This window comes from Peromyscus eremicus, chromosome X (genome assembly GCF_949786415.1).
Source record: "Peromyscus eremicus chromosome X, PerEre_H2_v1, whole genome shotgun sequence".
Classification (NCBI taxonomy): Eukaryota; Metazoa; Chordata; class Mammalia; order Rodentia; family Cricetidae; genus Peromyscus; species Peromyscus eremicus.
Window position 1 is genome coordinate 75,739,780 of NC_081439.1, and position 22,767 is coordinate 75,762,546.

The following is a 22,767-nucleotide window of genomic DNA, read 5'->3' on the forward strand; positions in this document are numbered from 1 at the left end:
CCCACCTACATTTCTAAACTGGCCTCTTTCCTCTTTCCCTGCCCACCATGACTTACCTTTCAAGCTCTGAACAACTGGTGTGAGTTTGACAAAACTGCAGCAGCAAGCAGCTAAGTGCTAATCACCGACTCCAGGTTGCTATGGTTTTCGGACTAGCCAGACGCTTTTCCTCCTCGTTCTTCCAGAGTGCAGCTCCACCCTGTGCTCTGTTCTGATTGGCTGCTCTGAACAGCACGTTAGCACATAGTCCAAGATTGGCTCTGATTGGATGTTATGAGTAGTTTAAGCTCCATGGTCCAAGCTGGGCTCTGATTGGCTGGCATTCTTGGACCGCACCTTTACAAAATCTAAATTCTTTGTAGTGTCCATGGTGAGATTCTGGTGACCTAATGGGGACCCTGTTATCTTTGGAGCACAGCAGAAGTCCACAGGCCCCAGGATCAAGCTGAGGATTTGGGAGTGATGGTGAGTCACAACTACAATCTGGGGCGGAGAAGTATGTGGGCAAAGCCTCTAAATAGCCTAAGACCAAATTCCCAGCATTTTTTGGGGATCTTGCAATCTGAGTATCACTTCCTAGAGGAGAGGGCACTATCTGCTCACTAGTTGTTTACTTTTTTTTGCAATAAAAAATACTGAACCCCATAGCAGCCATATCTCTGACTGGGGACTGCTTGTGTAGAAATGTTTACAGAAGTTTCAGGGTGGGTCAGGCATCCTGCTTTTTGCAAAATGGGCCATCCCTGAATGTCAAGGTGGTAGAGTAATTGGCCAGTGACTAACTGACAGTGTCTGGAGTGCATCCAAGGATGAGACCTGGCAGTCACAAGGTAAGGAGAAGTGTGTGTGTGTGTGTGTGTGTGTGTGTGTGTGTGTGTGTGTGTGTATGGGTGTGGGTGGGTGTGGTCTGTTGATGCAGGTGAGGGTGGAAGGCTGAGGCAGGACACAATAGGTAGGTGGGGAAGTTCAGACTAGACTTCTTCCAGTCGTGAAGAAGGTCAGAAAAGAATATACCAGCATTTCACATCTGTTGAGCAGCTCCAAAGGGTTAAACTTCATTTACTCTGTAGTAAATTTTTTCATGGATTTTACCTCGTGTTTTGTTTTGCTTTTGAGACTTATGAACAAATGATTATAATAAAGGTTTCCATGTAGTGTAAGCTTTACCTGGAATTCTGGATAAAGTCGGGAGAAAACTTCCTCTTTTTTTTTTTTTTTTTTGATAGAGTGCTTGATTAGCATGCAGGAAGTCCTGCATTTGGTCTCTGGTTCTATATAAACCAGACATCTTGTCACAAGCCTGTTATCCTAACACTTGGGTGATAGAGATAAGAAGATCATAAGCTCTAGTCATCCTTGGCTACATAGAGACATCTGGGCTGGCCTAGGACACATAAAATCCTTTCTCAACAGAAACAAGTATATCAAGGTAAAAATTTTTGTTAAGAAGTGAATTGTGATTTATTTTTCCTGTTGTGTGGATATTTCTTAGACTTCAGAAATCATTTGTTTTCTCAACTCCAGAAGTCTCTCTAAAGTTGCTGGCAAATGAATATTTATTTTACCTTCTTCTTTAGTTATTTTTTTCCTGCTGCTCATATTTTTTTAATTGTTTGAGACAGGGTTTGACACTATAAGCCAGTCTTCCCTGGGAATTACTGTATGTAACCCAGGCTCAAACTCTCCTCAAGAGTGAACTACCAAGCCCAGCTTTCCTTAGCTTTGAGAATCAAAGCCTGAAAGCTAGTTAGAAATGCAAACAACCAGACTTGTCTCTGACTTACTAACTAAAGTGTTGACATTGTGCTGATTTGGGAAAAATCTCTGGATGATTCAGGAATTATTTCCTCTTAGTCCTGGGGACTAAACTTAACCTCAAGCATGCTCAGCAACTATTGTTCCACCAGTCTGCATGTTTATCCCAAGACCACTTGACTTTACTTATGTCTACTGAAGTTTGAGAAACATTGCTCTAATTAAATTGCCAACTATTAAATAATGTATGTATCAGTGATATTTTACACCAAAAGTGGTATATGTATGCACTCACACAAATAGATAACCAAACAAAAAGTTTATGAAAATACTGATTACAATCATTCTTTGTTTTTGGTTTTCAATTTTATTTTAATTTTTAACTCACAGGAATAAAGGTATTTTACATTATAATTTAAGAACACAAAAAATAACACTGGTTTCTACCACAGGGAATATATTTTGATATCTGATCCCCTTTTATTTTAAGTCACTTTTTTGTCCTATTTTCAAGATATCCATTGCTTCAATGGTCCTTTGAACAGCTCTGGTGTGGATCACAAGCTACAAACTCAAATGCTGAAAGGGGGCTGACAAGTGAGTGAGAGGGCTTTGTGAGGACTGTGAAAAAATGGAGAGCTCAAAGACACGGAAAGGGCAGAGCAGCTCATTAGCTCTAAAGAAACATCCACAGCTAGGAACATAGGGCTCTGCTTCTGAACTTCTAGAACGTCTGTTCATACAAGATACGTACAATTTTGGAAATTTTTGTAAACATCTTCATTTAAAATATTTGAAAATTGGGCCAGTGAAATAGCTCATTAGGTAATGGTGCTGTACCAAAGCCTGAAAAACTGAATTCTAATTCCCAGGACACACATGGTGGAAGGATTTAAATCTGTTAAACACACAGACACAGAAACACACACACACACACACACACACACACACACACACACACATCAGTTAAAAATGTATGGAAAAATATCTTAAAACTTTGATCTCTTTCTAGCTAAAGAAGTCAAGTTTCTCGTATGATACTGGGCTGATTAAGATTAATTTTCTAGTTCCAGGAGTAGAACCAGAAACAAGTTATTTTTTCCTCTAAGAATCTATACTTTCCCCAAAATGTTGACATAGCCTTCATGTCTTCTTTTGATGAAGTGGAAATGGAAGTTATGTCTCTAGTATATGGGGTGCAGTGGGTGTTCACTGTAAGCCCCCAAAGTTAGTCAGTCATTCCTAAAGAATAGAGTTCTCAAGAAACTAGGTTTGTTTTTGTGCTCAGAGAGAGGAGAGTAGGGGGTATGGGTCCAAGGCTATTCCTCATTAATGGACATGGCTCTTTCCCTTTAAAGGTTATCATGCTTAAATAACCTGGGTAGTTATCTAGGATGTGGGAGTTTTTAAACCTACAAGAAAATCCAAAGTGGTAGCTGAGTTAGTTTCTTCTTCGTTTATGTGTGTGTGTGTGTGTGTGTGTGTGTGTGTGTGTGTGTGTGTGTGATATAATACTTAACCAAATGTGATAATTCAGGAAACAAATTTTACCATCCAAAATGAGTATTTGATCAACTCTGAGGTGGTCTTTATGGCATATTTTTGTTAAGAACTACATACTGTAGTATACCAGAGTATCACTAGTATCCATGGACAATGCATCATACCTATAATATACTTCACTATAGCCAATATGATAATTATTAGGTGAATATTATGATATCTATTGCCTACTTCCTTCTTTTCCAGTTTCTCTTATAGTCACCATTACATCTGTATACGTGAAGTTTGTAGAAATATGCAGCTTTATCTTTTTATTTTCTATAATGTCCAGTGGAATGAACGTTAAGGGATAGAATGAGGGAATGCTTTACATTTGAATTGGTATACATCTTTAATGAAGGCTTCTTTCCATCCTGTGTATATATTGTTTTGCTTGAATATACATCTGTAACAAGACTCACTTTGACTTTATTGAACTGTTAGAATTAAGTGGGAAAATGTTTGTATAAGAACCAGGTATAGGAGAGACTAAACTTAAGAGTTTTATTTGAAGCTTAGCTGGGTGTGGGGTCTTGCCCCAGGAACATCATCCATTTTAGTCCATGTAGGATCAGGCTTTTCTTTAAACATTTTCTTGGTGCCCCCTTTCTCCTCCAACAGTATATTTTGTATTTTACCTTGTTCACTTGCTTCCTTCCATTATAGATCTGCTTAACCCTGACCACTAATAACCAAGCAATACATTCAACAACAATTCTAGGCTGTCTGGAAATCTCCTGTGCCAAAGCTGTTCATCCATAGCTCTTTGATTTAGCCTCTGGCAGATTTTTTTTGGACAAGGGCAGAAAGCAGCCACATTCTTTGCCAAAACACGAACAGTCTCTAGGCCACACACTAAAATTCTTCTCCTCTGCAACATCTTGAGCCAAGCCCCTAAAGTTCAGATAACCCTCAGCACCACTGTTTTCCATTTTCCTACAAATATGGCCCATTAAGCTCTGTTTACAGCATTCAACTGTTTTTCTAATCCAAAGTCCCAAAGTCCTTGTTCCATTAAAAAGAAACAAAGTCAAGCCTATCACAGCAATACCCCAGTCCCTGGTACCAATTTCTGTTACGATTTTATTGCTGTGAAAAATGCCATGACCTACAGCAATTCTTTTTTTTTTAATATTTTCTTACTTTATATTACAAATTTTATTTTTAACTCCTAATTACCAAATAATATAATTCACTGTTTTCCATAAATATTATGATTTCTGACAAATGCAGAGTTATACAACAATCACCAAAATCAATATGTATAGAAATTTCACCTCTACCTTCCCAAATGACCTTAGTTTCCTTTATAGTCAACCCTCTCTCATCACTAATGATACTTACATCTCCCAGGATGTTGCGTGTTCTAGTTTCATTTCTGTTGCTGTGATAAGGAACTCTGACTGAAAGCAACTTAAGAGGTAAAAGGGTATATTTGGCTTACACTTCTGGGAAACAGTTTATTAATGAAAGGAGTCAGGGCAGGATCTCAGGTAGGAACTTAGGAAGAAACTGTGAAGGAATGTTGCTTGTTAGCTCACTTGCAGGTACATGATTAGCTAACTATCCATATACAACCCAGGACCACCTGCCCAGAGTATTGTTTCACCCTTCTACATCAATTAACAATCAAGACAGCTATCTACTGATATTCCCATAGGAAATACTGATCAGGACCATCGCACCAATGATACTTCTACAGTGAATCTAGACTGTCTCAAGTTGATAGGCAAAACCATCTAGAAAAAAATATATACATATTCTTTTGTGTATTACATATATGAAAGAACATCATACCATATTATCTTGTAAGTCTGTATTCTTCATTTTATTTCACTCATTTGATATTCATGTATAATTTTGCATGTATCATGTAACTTTCTGTTACTCAGTAATCTTCCAGTGCAGGTATGATCTTACCACTAGTGGACATTATTTACACAGTTGATTATAAATAAAGTCACTTCATTCATAACTATTTCATGCCAGGTTATTACACTGATTTGTTATATTTAATTGTTCTTGGTATGCATCTTACATTGGGATCACTAGGTTGTAAGCTAACATTATGTTTTACTCTCTAAGTTATCAGTGAACTATTTACACTGGTGGTATCATTTTGTATTCCAACAACAAACCTTCTTAGCTTAATTATGTGATTCATTTTCTTTTACTTATCTATATTACATTAACCTTATTCTTAAGTTTCATAGCTATAGTTTTCATTGATGGAAGTTTTGTTTACTTGTTTCACCTGTACCTGATAGTTTTCCTTTTTTTCTTTCTTCTTTTTATTTATTTTTTACTCTTCTCTTGACCACAGCAATTCCTAAAAAGGAAAACATTTCATTGAAACTGGCTTATATTTCAGAGGTTTAGTTCATTATCATCATGGCAGGAAACATTGCAGCACACAGGCAGACATGGTGCTGGAAAAGGAGTTGAGAGTTCTACATCTGCATAGGCAGGCAGGAAGTAGGAAGAGAGGCAGCCTCTGGCCCTGGCTTGACCTTCTGAAACCTCTAAGCCCATGCCAGTGACACACTTTCATCAGTGAAGCCTCACCTTCTCCAACAAGGCCACACCTACCTCCACAGGCCACACCTCCTAATGCTACTCCCTCAGCATTCAAATATATGAAATTATGAGGGGCAATCTTATTCAAACCACTCCATCAGGTATCTAATAAATGCTACCTATTCTTACTCAGTTCTGCATTAGGAGTCAATCATTGCTGTTTCTGGATCTCAGGATGATAATAGCAGAAGAATTAACAAGTCGCTTTGTCCTGAGGGACAGAATAATTTATATATTGGTGAATTTGTGGGGGGGGGGAAGCCCTGCCAACTAAAGTTTTTTTTAACCCCATAATGTCATTTCTATTGGATATACACCACTAGTGCAAATGATGAGGGCTATGATTTGGAAAAACAATTGGAAAGAGTCACAAGTTATAGGTATTTTACTCTCTTATTTAATTATAAATTCCCCTTTGTGTTCTTATTTGCTGTTGAATAATAGAACATTTTCCAAGAAGACTTTAGCAAAAATGTAGTGCATGAAAGATGTAAGCAATCTTTTTGTATTTTAATGTTATTTACTCATTTTTTTAAAACAATGTAACATTTTGTGGGAATATCTGTTTCATAAACTTCTCTTGGTAAGCTTAATGGGTTTTTTGTGGAAACGTTGTTTTCAATGAATTTTGTAGTAACATTCCACTGTAAGACAATATCAGTTTCTCTAGTCAGTCTCTTTAATTTCTTGAAAATTATGTTTATTATTTTGTGTGCATGTGAGTGGGTATGTGTGCCACCATTCACATGTCAAAATCATAAGAGAGCTTGCTGATTTTTTCCTTTCAATATGGGGGTTCTATAAATTGAACTCAGATCCTCAGACTAGGCAGTAGGTGCCTTTACTGACTTTGCCATCTTGTATTTTTTGTTTTGTTTTATATTATTTTGAGATGAAGAGTTTCACCATATAACTGTGTATCTGGAACTTGTTATGTTGACCATGGTGGCCATGAACTCACAGGAATATGCTTCTGCTTCCTGAATTATGTAAATAAAGGCATGTGCTAAGATGGCTGGCTATTATCAGCTTCTTGAGGACCATCCACACTGATTTCCACAGTGGTTATACAAATTTTCACTCCCACAGCAATGAATAAGTGTTCCCTTTTTCTCACATGCATTCCTGGATTCATCATCATTAGTTTTTTGGATCTTAGCCATTCTGACTGGAATAAGACTAAATCTCAAACTAGCTTTAATTTGCAATTTAAATTGGAATTTTTCTTAACTTTGCTTTTGTGTTCTTCGTATATACTGTGTATTTATCCTCTATCAGATGTAAAGGTGGAAAATAGTCTTTCTCATTCTTTGGCCGTTTCTTCACTTGATTGTTTCCTCTGCTGTGTAGGAAATGTTTAGTTTTATGAGGTCCCATTTGTCAATTGTTGGCTGTTAATTACTGAGCAAATGGAATTCTATTCAGAAAATTCTTTCCCACACAAATACCTTGTAACTTATTTTGAAATATGTACTTTATCATGGTGGATAATCTTTTTAGATTATACTTGCAATCAGTTTGCAAGTATTTACTTAAGAGTATTTGTATTTGTGTTCATCAGGGATACTGGCACTTAAGAGTTTTGGGTGTTTGTTTTTGTTGTTGCTGGTTTGTCTTTATGTAGATTTAGTATTATTAGAGTAATATTGGCTTCAGCGAAGAAGTTTCGAAGTGCTCCTTCTGTTACTATTTTTATTTTATTTTACAATACAATTCAGTTTTACATATCAGCTATGGATTCCCTTGTTCTCCCCCCTCCGGCCCCCCTCACCTTCCCCTCAGCCCACCCCCCATTCCCACCTCCTCCAGGGCAAAGCCTCCCCCCAGGACTGAGATCAACCTGGTAGACTCAGTCCAGGTAGGTCCAGTCCCCTCCTCCCAGGCCAAGCCCAGCGACCTTGCATAGGCCCCAGGTTTCAAACAGCCAACTCATGCAAGGAGCACAGGACCCGGTCCCACTGCCTGGATGCCTCCCAAACAGATCAAGCCAATCAACTGTCTCACACATTCAGAGGGCCTGATCCAGTTGGGGGCCCCTCAGCCATTGGTTCATAGTTCATGTGTTTCCATTTGTTTGGCAATTTGTCCCTGTGCTTTATCCAACCTTGGTCTCAACAATTCTCGCTCATATAAACCCTCCTCTTTCTTGCTGATTGGACTCCCAGAGCTCCACCCGGGGCCTAGCCTTGAATCTCTGCATCCAGATCCCTCAGTCATTAATTGGGGTTTCTAGCACGACAATTAGGGTGTTTGGTCATCCAATCACCAGAGTAGGTCAGTTTGGGCTGTCTCTCGACCATTGCCAGCAGTCTGTTGTGGGGGTATCTTTGTGGATTTCTGTGGACCTCTCTAGCACTTTGCTTCTTCCTATTCTCATGTGGTCTTCATTTACCATGGTCTCCTATTCCTTGTTCTCCCTCTCTGTTCTTGATCCAGCTGGGACCTCCCACTACCCCAAGCTCTCTTTCCCTCAACCCTCACCCTTCATTACCCCCACTCATGTCCAAGCTGTTCATGTAGATCTCTTCCATTTCTCCGTCATTGGGTGATCCCTGTGTCTTTCTTGGGGTCCTGTTTTCCAGGTAGCCTTCCTGGTGATGTGAGTAGCAGTCCAGTCATCCTTGTTCCACATCTAGTATCCTCCTATGAGTGAGTACATACCATGTTTGTCTTTCTGAGTCTGGGTTACCTCACTCAGGATGATTTTTTCTAGATCCATCCATTTGCCTGCAAACCTCATGATGTCATTGTTTTTCTCTGCTGAGTAGTATTCCATTGTGTATATGTACCACATTTTATTTATCCATTCTTCAGTTGAAGGGCATCTAGGTTGTTTCCAGGTTCTGGCTATTACAAACAATGCAGATATGAACATAGCTGAACAAGTGCTCTTGTGGTATGATTGAGCATTCCTTGGGTATATGCCCAAGAGTGGTATAGCTGGATCTTGGGGGAGATTGATTCCCAATTTTCTAAGAAAGCGCCAAATTGATTTCCAAAGTGGTTGTACAAGCTTGCATTCCCACCAGCAGTGGAGGAGAGTTCCCCTAGCTCCACATTCTCTCCAGCATAAAGTGTCTTCAGTGTTTTTGATCTTAGCCATTCTGACAGGCATAAGGTGGTATCTCAGAGTTGTTTCGATTTCCATTTCTCTGATGATTAGGGATGTTGAGCAATTCCTTAAATGTCTTTCAGCCATTTGAGTTTCCTCTGTTGAGAATTCTCTGTTTAGTTCTATAGCCCGTTTCTTAATTGGACTGTTGGGCATTTTGATGTCTAATTTCTTGAGTTCCTTATATATTCTGGATATCAGCCCTCTGTCAGATATGGGTTTGGTGAAGACCTTTTCCCATTCTGTAGGCTGTCACTTTGCTTTGTTGACCGTATCCTTTGCTCTACAAAAGCTTCTCAGTTTCAAGAGGTCCCATTGATTGATTGTTTCTCTCAGTGTCTGTGCTACTGGTGTTATATTTAGGAAGTGATCTCCTATGCCAATGAGTTCAAGACTACTTCCTACTTTCTCTTCTAGCAGGTTCAGAGTAGCTGGATTTATGTTGAGGTCCTTGATCCACTGGGACTTAAGTTTTGTGCACGATGATAGATATGGATCTATTTGCAGCCTTCTACATCTTGATATCCAGTTATGCCAGCACCATTTGTTGAAGATGCTTTCTTTTTTCCATTGTACACTTTTGGCTTCTTTGTCAAAAATTGTATGTTCATAGGTGTGTGGATTAATGTCAGGGTCTTCAATTTGATTCCATTGGTCCACATGTTGGTTTTTATGACAGTACCAAGCTGTTTTTATTACTGTAGTTCTATAGTAGAGCTTGAAGTCAGGGATCGTGATGCCCCCAGAAGTTGTTTCATTGTACAGGATTCTTTTGGCTATCCTGTTTTTTTTTTTTTTTTTTTTTTTTCCATATGAAGTTGAGTATTATTCTTTCCAGGTCTGTGAAGAATTGTGTTGGTATTTTGATGGGGATTGCATTGAATCTGTAGATTGCTTTTGGTAAAATTGCCATTTTTACTATGTTAATCCTGCCTATCCATGAGCATGGGAGATCTTTCCATTTTCTGACATCTTCTTCAATTTCTTTTTTCGGGGACTTAAAGTTCTTATCATATAGGTCCTTCACTTGCTTGGTTAGTGTTACCCCAAGGTATTTTATGTCATTTGTGGCTATTGTAAAGGGTGATGTATCTCTGATTTCCTTCTCAGCCTGTTTATCGATTGTATATAGGAGGGCTACTGATTTTTTTTTTTGAGTTGATCTTGTATCCTACTATGTTGCTGAAGGTGTTTATAAGCTGTATCAGTTCCTTGGTTGAGTCTTTGGGGTCACTCAAGTATACTATCATGTCATCTGCAAATAGCGAAAGCTTGACTTCTTCCTTTCCAATTTGTATTCCCTTAATATCCTTATGTTGTCTTATTGCTCTGGCTAGAACTTCAAGTACTATATTGAATAAGTATGGGGAGAGCGGACAGCCTTGCCTTGTTCCTGATTTTATTGGAATTGCTTTGAGTTTCTCTCCATTTAATTTGATGTTGGCTGTTGGCTTGCTGTAAATTGCCTTTATTATGTTTAGGTATGTTCCCTTTATTCCTGATTGCTCCAAGACCTTTATCATGAAGGGGTGTTGGATTTTGTCAAATGCCTTTTCAGCATCTAGTGAGATGATCATGTGGTTTTTTTTTTCTTTGAGTTTGTTTATATGGTGTATTACATTGACGGACTTTCATTTGTTGAACCACCCTTGCATCCCTGGGATGAAGCCTGCTTGATCATGGTGGATAATTGTTTTGATGTGTTCTTGGAGTCTGTTCGCCAGTATTTTATTGAGTATTTTTGTGTCAATGTTCATGAGGGAGATCGGTCTATAGTTCTCTTTCTTTGTTGTATCCTTGTTTGGTTTAGGAATCAAGGTAATTGTAGCCTCATAGAAGGAGTTTGGTAATGTTCCTTTTGTTTCTATTGTGTGGAAGAATTTAGAGAGTATGGGTATTAACTCTTCTTTGAAGATCCGGTAGAATTCTGTGCTGAAACCATCTGGTCCTGGGCTTTTTTTTGCTTGGGAGACTTTTAATGACTGTTTCTATTTCGTTAGGGGTTATTGGACTATTTAAATAGTTTATCTGGTCTTGATTTAACTTAGGTATGTGGTACCTATCCAGAAAATTATCCATTTATTTTAGATTTTCCAGTTTTGTGGAGTAGAGGTTTTTGAAGCATGACCTGATGATTCTCTGGATTTCCTCAATGTCTGTTGTTATGTCCTCCTTTTCATTTCTGATTTTGTTGATTTGGATGCTCTCTCTCTGTCTTTTGGTTAGTTTGGATAAGGGCTTGTCTATCTTGTTGATTTTCTCAAAGAACCAACTCTTTGTTTCATTAATTTTTTGTATTGTTCTCTTTGTTTCTATTTTATTGATTTCAGCTCTCAGTTTGATAATTTCCTGGCATCTATTTTTCCTGGGAGACTTTGCTTCTTCTTGTTCTAGAACTTTCAGGTGTGCTGTTAAGTCACTAGTGTGAGATTTTTCCACCTTCTTTATGTGGGCATTTAGTGCTATGAATTTCCCTCTTATCACTGCTTTCATCTGTTGCTATTTTTAAAAAAATAGTTTATGAATTATTGGTTGTAGATCTTTAGAATCTGGTAAAAATCTTCTGTGAAGCCATCTGGTTTTAGGCTTTTTAGCCAGAAGGCATTTTACTATTGTTTTGATCTCCTTATTTGTTAGTGGTCTGTTTAAGTTATTAATCCCTTCTTGATTTAACTGTGGTTCAAATGAATTTATAAATTCATCCATTTCTGATATGCTTTCTAACTTAATAGAGTATAGTTTTTTTTAAATTATTTCCTTATAATATTCTGAATTTTTGTGGTAACTGTTCTAATATTTCTCTGTTCATGTCTGACTCTGTTAATTTGAGTCCTCTCTTTCTTTCTTTCTTTTGGTTAGTTGGATCAAAAGTCTGTGATCTCATATATTTTCTTAAAGAACTAGCTTTTACATTCTTTGATATTTTTGGTACTATTTTTGTTTGTTCTTATTTATTGACTTCTCCAATTTTCTTTTTTTTTAAAATTTAATTTTACGTTTATGAGCCTTAGTGTTATATGTGCATCAAATGCATGCAGGAGCCTTCAGAAGTCAGAACAGGCCATCAGTTCCCCTGAATTTGAATTTAGAATTCAAGTTGATTGTAGGCTGTTTATGGGTGCTAGTACCTGAAATGGGTCCTCCATAAAAGCAGTAAGCTCTATTAAATGCTGAGATATTTCTCATTCCCTGATTTTTGTAGTTTCTGGTCATCTGTTGGATTTGGGTTTGGTTTGTCCTTATTTTTCCAGATTCTTGAATTGCATCATTAATGTTAGTATTTATCCTCTTTATGATTTTTTAAATTTAAATTTATTGTTTTATGTGTGTGGATGTTTTGTTTGCATGCGTGTATGTCCACCAAATGCATACCTAGTGCATGGAGGCCAGAAGAGGATGTTAAATCCCCAGAACTGAAGTTACAAATGGTTGTCGACTGCCATGTGTATGCTGGGTGTTGAACTTGGATCTTCTGGAAGAGAAACTAGTGCTCTTACCTCTTGAGGCATTTTCCAGTTCTTCATTATGGTTTTGTATTGTAGATGCTTAGAGCTATAAATTTCCCTCTTAGGAATGTTTTTAATCTGTTCCAGTGGTTGCATTGTGTTGTGTTTTCATTTTCATTTAATTCAAGGAATGTATTTATATTTTTTCTTGATATCTTCTTTGACCCATTCACCATTAGTAATGTGTTTAATATTCATGAGTTTGTATACTCACTAGAAATTTATTTGCTTCTGATTTTAAGGTTTAATGCATTGTAGTCAGACAGGTTACAAAGAGTTACTTCATTTTTTTTTCTATATTTGTTTTGTGTCCCTGTATGTTGCCTATTTTAGAAAAGTTTCCATGAACTGATCAATAGAAAGTATTTGGTATTCTTTGGTATTTGGGTGGGAAATTCCATAGATATCTGTTAGGTGTTTTTGATGTATGATGTGATTTAATTATGGTGTTTCTCTGTTTGTTTTTTGTTCAGATAACCTGTATGTTGTATAAAGTGTGGTACTGAGATCACCTACTGTTACTGAGCTGGAGTTAATCAATGTCTTGAAGTCCACTAGTATTTGTTTTATGAAATTGGGAGTGTCAGGATTTGGTACATATATGTTTACTATTGCAATGTCTTCCTGTTTATGTGTAATTGTTCCCTTGATCAGAATGAAGTACCCTTCTTTATCTCTTCTGATTTGTTTTAGTTTGAAGTTTATTTTGTCATATATTAAGATAGCAACACCTGTTTGCCACCTGGTACCATTTGCTTGGAATACTTTATTCCATCCTTTACTTTAAGGTGATTCTCATATTGCAGGTAAGATGAGCTTCTCATAGAAAACAGAAAGATGGACTTTTGTTTCTGATCAGGCCCTCTGGATAAGTGAGAGAGTTGATTAGCTTGATCTGTTTGGGAGGCATCCAGGCAGTGGGGCTGGGTCCTGTGCTCAGTGCATGAGTTGGCTGTTTGAAACCTGGGCCTTATACAGGGACACTTGGCTCAGCCTGGGAGGAGGGGACTGGACCTGCCTAGACTGAATCTACCAGGTTGAACTCAATCCTCAGGGGAGTCTTTGCTCTGGAGGAGATGGTAATGGGGGGTGGGCTGGGGGGAGAACAAGGGAATCCGTGGCTGATATGTAAAATTAAATTAAATTATAAAATAAAAACATGCAAATAAAAAAAGAAAACAGAAAGATGGACTTTTGTTCCTAATCCATTCAATTAATCTGTGCCGTTTCATTGGCAAGTTATAGTTATTAAAGTTTAAAGTTATTTAAGGTATGTCTATTTGTTGTTATTTACTGTTTTTATACTTAGTCCTATTTTGTGTTTGAGCAATAAAAGCTTTTTCTAATAGCTGTGGTCTCTTGGCTATGCTTATCCCCTCTAGTATAAATAATCTCAATATTTTCTTCAGGGTTGCTTTGGTGAAGATGAATTTTTTCACTTGATTTCAACATGGAAAATTTTTCTTTTTCATTTGATTATGACAAATAGTTTTGCTAGGCATAGCAGTGTAGGCTCACACTTTTATAACATGAAGTACATTTTACTAGGGTCTCCTGGATTTCAAAGTTTTCAACAAGAAATTGTCTGATGGATTTTCCTTTATATGTAATGATATTTTTCTTGTAGCTTTCAGTACTCTTTCTTTGTTCTGACTATTTAGTGTTTTAGTTACAGTATGGCATTGGAGTTTCTTTGCTGGTCCTGTCTATTTGAAGTTCTCTACACTTATAATGTCTATATGAGTATGCCTTTGTAGACTAATTGCTAAATGGTTTTATAAATGAAATAACCAGTAACTGGATATTGAGGTAAATGCTGAAAGATCAGAGAAACAGAACAAGCCACAGCTAACCGCACTTCGCCAATTCCTCAGCTGATCTTGTCTCCTCCCATTAGTTGCTGGATGACACCCCTCTGATGACAATTGGGCTAAGCACAGATCAACGAGTATAACAGAATATCATTAGGAACCATTTCCTTGACTTTTTTTCTCTTGCAAGTCATGTTTGGTTCTATTCTGGGACTCTGGGCTGTCTTGCTTCTGGTTCCTGGCCATCCAGGCAGTGCTAGGTGTGACCTTCCTTTCATGGCATGGTGTGGGCCTCAAGTTGGACTAGTCATGGGCTGGTCACTCCCACAAGTTCTATACCCCAATTGCCCCAGCAGGCAAGACATATTGTAGGTCCCACATTTTTTGGCTGGGTACTCATAAGTGGACATTCGCTAAGTAGAGGAAAATCATGCTGCAATCCAGAGACCCAGAAAGGCTAAGCAACAAGGAGGGTTTAAGGAGGGAAGATATGGATCTCCCTGCAAAAGGGCAATAGAATAGATTTTGCTAGTGGACTGGGGGCAGGTAGGGATGGGAATAAGAGGGATCAGGCAGGGGTTTGAGAGATGGAGAGAGAGAGAGAGAGAGAGAGAGAGAGAGAGAGAGAGAGAGAGAGAGAGAGAGAGAGAGAGAGAGAGAGAGAGGTGGGATAGATGACTAGAATTTGGGGAACATAAGGAGTGATGTAGAAACTCCCAGCATTCAGTTTGAAAATGCTAGATAGCCTTAGTCATTTTAGTCACCTCTGTGATTTTTTCTTTAAGATCACTTAGGCATTAATGTCTATATTCTTTTAAGTTCATTGAGCTGTTCATTGGTGTCTTCTTTAAACTTCTTGAATTTCTTGGTGAAGTTTATGATTGTTCTTTTAAGTTCTGTGTCCTAGGGTTCATCTGGGTAATTCTAATTGGAGAACACTACTCTAAGACTGATTTATTTTGGTTGATACTGTGGTACTGTATTGGTATACACACACTCACACATACACATACACACACAGACACAGACATACACACACACACACACACACCGACACATGAAATTCGACAAACTGCTGCATCTCCTTGGTTAAGCTCGTATACAATCTGTGCTACCTGAGCTATGCCTAGAACTGTAAGTATGGTGTGTGTGGACCGGGGTCCTGGGAATTTACCAAGTTAGATTAGTACACTGGGTGTATAACTGATACTTTGTCTATGGGTAGGCAGGCAGGCTAGGTTCCAGTGATTATCTAGGCAGAGCTGGTGCACAAATGTGCTACTTTGGCTAGGTCTGGGAATTAAGGAGAGTTTATATGGATGTAGGTTTAGGGAACTCATGACCCATTTACTGCAAGTTTCATGATTTTATTTTTCTTTACTGCTGAATAATATTCCATTGTGTACATGTACCACATTTTCATTATCTATTTGTAAGGTGAAGGACACTCAATTTGTTTTTTATTTCTTTTTTTTTTAAAGCTTAGGAGTCTTTAATGCTTAGTCCGAAAAATCACAGGCTGAAATTTTCATAACATTAGTCCTTCCCCAGTAAGGAAAAGTTTTCAGAGGGGCCTGGGAAGTCCCTCGTAGTGCACTGATACCCCCATCTCAGAATGAGGCAAGCAGGAAGTGTATGTAGTGAGCACCACGTGCCAGCCCTTTGAAAAGCACTCTGCAGTGTTCCCTCAGTCCTCACACCTCACATCAGTGCGAGGAGGCAGAACCCCCATCTTACAAAGAATCTCGAGGCTTAGATAAGTTGTTCATAAGCAAGTCAGGCAGGGTGGCACATGCCTCTGGCCCCAGCATTTAGGCAGGAAGATCACAAGTTTGAAGCCAGTCTGGTCTACAGAGAGAGAGTGCCAGGTCAGCCACTACCACTCCGTGAGATCTTGTTTCCAAATCCAGAAAGAAACAAGATATGCTGGTACATCCAGCACTCAGGAGGCAGAGGCAGGAAGATTTCTTGTGAGGTGAGGGCTGGATCTTATCTACATAATGAGTTACAGGCCAACACAATGAGACCTTGCTTCAAGTTTTAAAAACCAACAATAACAAAAACAAAACAGGAGTTTTGGTTTTTCAAGACAGGGTTTCTCTATGTAGCTCTGGTTGTCCTGGAACTCACTTTGTAGACCAAAGTGGCCTTGAACCCAGAGATCCTCCTGCCTCTGCCTTCCAAGTGCTAGATTCAAAGGCCTGTGCCACCACTGCCTGGCTGAGGGAGGTTTAAAAAAAAGTTCACAGGCCTCATGGGGGAGAGGAGAATGAAAATCTAGATCTTTCCTAGTCTACCACATAGAAGTCTCCCTCAAATCCAACCTTGGTCTCCCTGAAGTATTTATTTATTTATTTATTTATTTGTTTGTTTGTTTGTTTGCTTACTTACTTACTTATTTCTGAGGCAGAGCCTAATCTGATCCTCCTGCCTCTGAGTGCTGGGATTACAAGGGTGTGCCAGGACACCTGGCTAAGAAGTTCATTCTCAACATGATGCTTGTCCTGGCCCCTGGGAGGAGAGGAGCCATCTAGAGAGAGATGTTCTGTAAGGATAAGTATGGATCCTGGAAAGATTGTCCTCTGGTTAGGGAGGTGTGTGTGTGTGTGTGGAGAGGACAGGTAAAGGGAGGTTGGACTCAATCAGTACATACTTAACACATGTGTGGAAACATCACACTGAACCCCACTAGTATGTACAATGAGTGTCAAAAAGGCTGAGGTAGGTCAGTGTTAGCTTTCCTAGTGTACGTGAAGCAGTGCCAGAAACAATGCCAATAAAAAACAAAACAGGAAAGATTAAAATTAAAATTATCTTTCCTCCAAAACGTCAAATATGACCTCAGACATCCCTATCTAGGACCTTGTGCACACAGAGGAGGCTCCCAAGGAAATGAGGTGACAGGTGAGTGCAAAGGCCCACCCTCTGCTGATGCTGTCCAGAACAAGCCCCTGGAGACAAGACAGCAGGAAAGCTGCCCACCCTGGAATCAGAATTGGCCTGGCCATGAGAGGACAGCCCAGAGAGCTGAAAACACATTTCCTCCAACAGAGAGCCCAGTAAGTCCTGTGTGTAGGCATCTAATGTGCAAGACTGGGTCTCTAAGGTGTGCTAAACCTGGCCAGGCACTCATCCGTTAGCAGAGGCAGGAGCCCCAACTCTTGGAGTCTTTCCCTGGCTGCTGCCTCCCAGCCCTTGTTGGCCTGTGGGTTTCGAGGAGAGGGATGCAGGAGCCCCTCCACCTCCAGGGTCAGCCCTGCTAGAGCTTTTGGTGCCTGTTGCTCGGCCTGCCGCCCCACTGCCCCACTCCCACTACCAGCTACACCCCTAGCAGCTGCACCTGCTGGCAGAGGGATACATCGCATATAGCCAGCAGCTGCTCCCGTGGCTTGGCTGGCAGCTCAGCTGGGGTCAGGTTTCTTCTGCTGGGAGCCAAGAAGAACAGAGGACACAAATTGTGGACAAAGCAGTACCGGAAGAAAACCTGCAGCTGACCACAGAGGGACCGGAAAAGGCCCCAGAATCGGGCTCCGCTCACCTCAGACTGTGTGCATTCCAGTCCCAACACCGGTTGCTTAGGGTGCTTTTGGGGAGGGGTCCTCACAGAGCTCCCAACGCCCAACCAGTCCCGGACCACATTCACTTCCCCAAAAGGTACCCCAGTCTGGGCCATGCCAAAAGGTCCTGGGTTCATGCCCTGGAAGAGCACTTCCTTGGGACCTTGGCAGTATCGAGTCACGTAGTTATGGTCCGGCTCCCAAGCATAATCCACTGGATTATAGATGACACCCACAGGCTCTGGAAACTGCAGCTGGCGAAGTTCAGCATTGAGCCGAAGCTCCTCCTCCAGGAAGCCCTCAGGCAAGCTTCGAGTGCAAGGCTGTGGTTCCATCAGGGTACCTGCAGGTTCATGGGTAGGCCCCGGCAGGAAAATCTGGGACACAGCCATGCTGCTGTCACCTGCAGCAGCTCCCCATGCAGCTTCTGCTTCCTTTCTCAGTCCTGGCACAAAGGACACTGTAATCCAACCACTTGGGTGGCTGAAGCAGAAGGACCATCATTTGAAGGGTAGCCTGGGCTACACAGTGAGACCCTGGAGAGAGAGCCTTCTATGTGCTCCCAAAGTGTAGCCACCCAGGGCCACTCCTGCGCAAGGTCTCTTCCCCCATCCCCCAACCCACCTGTTTTGAATTTATTAACTATTGTGAGTAGAGCAGCAATGAACATGGCTGAGCAAGCATCCCTGGAGTATGATACTGAGTTCTTCAGGTATATGTCAAAGAGAGTTTCATATGGTAGATCTATTTCTAGGGTTTTGAAAATTTTCCATTCTGATTTCCATAGGGACTGCAACAATTTGCAATCCCAGGAAGAGTGAATGGGTATTTTTTTTTACTTATTCCTTTTTGTTCTTGTATCAAAATAATTTACATTTACTATAGTATTTTTCTATAAATTTTATCTATTTCTATACAAGGTTAGTTTTCACAATTTTTTTTAAACTGAGGTTCTTCACCATAAGAGTCAACAGTTTTGCCATTGACTTACATTCCCCGTTCCAATATAAGCTGCTAATATCCATTTCTAGTTAACTATGCCTATCCAGATCCTTGGGTTCTAAGGTTTCACTTATTTTATTTCCTCATGTTGAGGATAGAAATGTCCTGAGATTTTCAGGCTATTCTAGTACCTGTATGTGTACAGTGTTGAAAGATAATGTAATTATACATACTTATATAGATTTTCATTTTCAGGACTGCTTCATTTCTTCTTTTATTTACTTTTTTCAATTGAAAATAAATTGTCTAATGTACTTTGAAGTAGTGTCCCAAGTGTATCTAATCTACATTATATTTCAAATTTTAATTCTTTTCCTCTGATAACAAGATATTTCCCCTCATTTCTAAATGAATTTAAATCATTCTCAGATAATGTTGTACTTAATTGGCATCTTCTGATTTTTTTTTTCGGTATAAATTCAGTAGTCCTTTCTAACAGACTTGTATGTGTTCTGGTCAGCTTTTGTTATACTGTCTAAACTATTTATGTTATGACTTTAGCAGCAATATAATTTGTTCCTTACTATATGAAAATCTACAATGTTTTAGAGTTGGATTAGACAATTTCTACCACTTTTATGAATTTTATGAGATTTTAGCTTCACCTATGACTTTTAGAGTTTCCATTAGACAATACCTATACACTCTCATCTTTTCTTTATTGATATTTCAACATGCAATGTTGCAATTTTCTAATGATTCATTCTTTCCAAAAGATTTTCATTGTACTTTTGAATTTAATTATAATGTTTTCGTTGTTGGTTGTTGGTGTTAGCTGTCTGTCACACACAGTAGGCACTCCTTCTTTACCCCATTAAAATTATTTATTTGGAATATTATTCCTTAAGAGGCTTTGTGTGCTGATACCAGAATTCCCTTGTATATTTTTTCTTTAATATTTTACAGCTGCTCATTTAAATCTTGATAACCTTGACTAGGCCCATTCTGGCAGTAAAAGGCTGTGGCCCTTATAGCTGGCTTATGCATTATGAGGAAATCTTTCCTCACAATTCTGTTGTCATGGAAACCTTCCTATATTCTCAGTAAGGTCAAAGTTAGTCCAGTCTAGTTGATCACCCTTTCCAGGTAACATGTTTGTTAACTTTCACTAGATATTTTAATGAAAGGTAACTTTTCCTTCACTTAAAAAATTCTAGTAGATTGTGTGTGTGTGTGTGTGTGTGTGTGTGTGTGTGTGTGTGTGTATGACAATGGTTTAGTTCATGTCTTCTGACTTTCTTTACTTCTTTATTTTTTGGCCTAATCTTTCATGTCTACTTGTCAATATATGTAGTCTTGTTCTTTCTAAATTATTTTTTCTTTACCACTTCATAATAATATATTTCATAACCAGTCTTGAGAATGTGTTTTTTTTTCTGTTCATGTTAAGGCTTATAGTCTTTTCAAAACACATACTGGCACTGTGAACTAAGTCCATCTTGTTTTTCTTTTGTATTATTAGTCAGAATCTCTCAATTTTAATTTTTACTGGATACTTTCTTATGATCAGATCTTTAGTGCCATCTAAAAGTCATATGACTTTTAGTTTTCAGTTTTACTTAAATTTTCATTTACTTTTAAATTTTAAGGGAGTGACTTTTTCTTTGGTCTAAAAAATTTATCAGATTATGTTTATGTATTGATTTGCTTATACTCACATTTTATATGTGACTTTTTTTCAGTTATAGAAAACATTGTATTTGATCGAGTTTCTGATGATCTATTTTTAAATAAAGTCCATGTGTACCTACTAATTTTATGTTCACAGCATCAAAATTATTAGTTTTTATTATATAACATCCTGTATTTAATATCATACCGTTCATGTTCTTTTGTTCACAATTTTATATTTATAAGCTGAGTATATCTTCAATTTTAAAAGAAGACAAACTTATATTGTATACTTAATATTTTTTAGGTTTTAGACTATAAAATTAGATTCCTCATGATTCTGGATTTTCCTGTCAGCATTCATATACATAACATTTCAGGTTAGGCAGATGTTTCATTGTTTAACAGGTAATAAAATTTGCATTTTCCAGATTTTTTTTTGTATTTCTTAGTTTCCCATGAACTTTGACTATTCTTTTTTTTTTTGAGGTTATATTTTAATTACATTTCTCCCTTCCCTTTTCTCCCTTCTACCCTTTCTTTTACTCCTCCCTACTCTCCTTCAAATTCAGGACCTCTTTTTTTCACTAATAGCTGTTACATTCATATATGTATATACATATATTCCTAAATATAATCTATTAGTCTGTATAACGTTACATGTATATATTTTTTCTGAATGACCCTTTGGTACTAGACAACCAAATGATGTCCCCTTACCTGGGGATGGCTATCTCTCCTATTCCCAGCCTTTCTCAGTTGCCTATAGCTTTTTTCTGTAGAGTTGAGCTTGTGGAATTTCCTCCATCCACTTTGGCATGTCCATTGGTGCCGTCCTTGTTTGGCTCACTATTGGGTAGTCGTGCTGAAGACATTTTATGAGTGTAGTTGCTGATATTAGTAGTAGACTTACTCTCACAAAAAACTCCCTGACCTTCTGGCTCTTAAAATCTTTCTGTTGCCTCTTCAGCAATGATCTCTGAGCCTTAGGTTAAGGAGTGTTTTGTACATAGATCTATTGGGACTGGGCTCCATAACTCTGCACTTTGATTAGTTGTGATTTTCTCTAATGTTCTCTGTTACAAAGAGAAGTTTCCTTGATGAGTGGTAAAGACTATACTTATCTGATGGTATAAGGACAAATGTTTATAAATTGTTATGAGGAATTATGTTGGTTTAGTAAGAAGAAGATGTTGATTCTTCTCTAATAACCATGACTTCATTAGCACTGAGTAGTTAGCTAGGTTTCCATTATCAGGAATGGTCACCCTGTTGTTAAATGAGTCTTAAGTCCAATTAGAGAGCTGTTGGTTACTGCCAAGGTATATGTGCCACTATAGTACCTTTAAGGTTATTGTCCTGTGCTGTCAGTTGATGTGGTTCATAGAGAGCTTATCAGGATATGACTATTAGCTGCCTCTCTCCTTTGGAATCTTGTACTGTGCTTTCTGGTACCATGAAAGCTTGTCCTCAGGGAGGGAGCTTTCAGGTCAATTTAACTTAAGGACTTTGAACCTTGTCACTGAAGTGCATGGTTTCTTCAGCAATAGAGACTTAACCTTATACCTCTGTGGGGTAACCAAGGGAAACATGAATAAATTGCGTGTTTAGGAGTCTCTTGAACATTACTGGTAAACAACTCAAAAGAGGGATTCTCATGTCTGGCATTGGGGATTTTATTAGGTGAAATGGCAAAAGAGGAGGCTCTTTAGGGAATGTGGAGTGAGATAAATTGAGAAGAAGGAGATAGGTAAAATAGCAACAAGTACACATGAAAAAGCCATAGGGAATCATACTATTAACTATTAAAAAACCTTTACATAACTCTGTTTATAAAGATACATATATAGTTTTACTGACCCTTTCTCATCTGGGATGATGAAGCCCCCTCCAAGAGCCAAAGACAAACTTTTACTGCCCTAGTAGAGTATATGACATGGTTTGTTTATTTTTCATTATTCTGGTCTATTACATATGTTGCTTCATTTACACCATCAGTTGTGGAATTTCTGTTTTACTTGTTTGTCTGCCTTTTGGATTGTTTGAACAGTCTAATTTCAATTATGTATTGCTATTCTTGTTTTAACTTCTATTAAGATGTTTTAAATGTTTTTATCATTTTATTCTATATTTATTTTATCCTATAACATGTTTGTACTTCTTTTTCTTTGTATTTTTTAAATCTGTGATTTGGTATATAACATTTATATATTTCTATGTTTAGTACTATACAAATATGCAGAACACTTGTCTATTTTAGTTAGCTTTTTATGAGATGAGAACTTATTTCCTCA

General features: G+C 38.4%; 1 protein-coding gene and 1 pseudogene across 3 annotated transcripts in view; one reads left to right on the forward strand and one right to left on the reverse strand.

Moving 5' to 3' along the window:
- The first annotated feature begins 358 nt into the window (after positions 1-358).
- Positions 359-22,767, forward strand: part of LOC131898880 (vigilin-like) — a 38,254-nt gene continuing 15,845 nt past the window's right edge. The window contains exon 1 of one of the 3 annotated variants that reach the window (XM_059250150.1): positions 359-465. The gene's annotated coding sequence lies outside the window, so the exon portion shown is untranslated. Of the gene's footprint in view, positions 466-19,904; positions 19,990-22,767 lie in introns of those variants that run through there. The other 2 variants (XM_059250148.1, XM_059250149.1) reach the window with 2 other exon arrangements.
- Positions 17,405-18,252, reverse strand: LOC131900083 (single-strand selective monofunctional uracil DNA glycosylase-like; annotated as a pseudogene).